Source organism: Chrysochloris asiatica, unplaced genomic scaffold, assembly GCF_000296735.1.
Source record: "Chrysochloris asiatica unplaced genomic scaffold, ChrAsi1.0 scaffold00145, whole genome shotgun sequence".
Classification (NCBI taxonomy): domain Eukaryota; kingdom Metazoa; phylum Chordata; class Mammalia; order Afrosoricida; family Chrysochloridae; genus Chrysochloris; species Chrysochloris asiatica.
The window spans coordinates 8,841,120-8,841,952 of record NW_006408663.1 but is presented as its reverse complement, the minus strand read 5'-3'; positions in this window follow the sequence as shown (position 1 = coordinate 8,841,952).

Below are 833 nucleotides of genomic sequence, written 5' to 3'. Positions count from 1 at the left end.
GACTCCTCAGAAACCCTATACAGGGTCACTATGAGTCATAACCAACTGCAGAATAATGCAATGCACTGGACCACAAATTTGGTTTGATCTATAAGATTGGTAGTTCAAGCCCACCAGCTGCTCTTCAGCAGTCCTACACATACAGAGTTGCTATGTGTTGGAACCAACTTGATGGCATAGCCACCCTGTATAGGGATTGTGAGGAGCTGCTGGTGAACTTGAACCACTGACCTTATAGCTCCACTGACCTTGTGGTCCAGTGCATTAACCCACAGTGTCACACCATGATTATATATATATATATATATTGTTGTTAAGTGCTGTCAAGTCAGTTCTGACTCATAATGATCCTGAATAGCATTTTTGAGGAGTGACTAGTGGGTTTGATTAACTGACCTTGTGGTTATCTGTCCATTGTGAATCCTACAGCATCATACCAGTACTCCATGGATAATTCTTAGACCTAACCAAATGCTTTATGGGAATTGTGTTTTGTGTCTGATGGTTTAAGACCATAATATTATGGGACAAATCAGTCAATTGGCATAATATGGTTCATAAAGTTTTATGTTCTGCATTCTAATTTGGTGAGTAGTGTTTGGGGTCTTAAATGCTTCTGAATGGAAATGTAAGATACAGCTACATACTTTTATTTATCATGTTTCTCTACTGGAGTAAAAGAGAAAAAGAAATCATCGACTCAGAGAAGAAACTAGTATATAAGACTGACATTCTACAAGGGCCATGACCTCATCTACTGAGACCAGAATAGGTAGAAAGGATTTGGCTACCACACTGACCATTCTGATCAGGGCCAGAGTAGATGTCAAAAT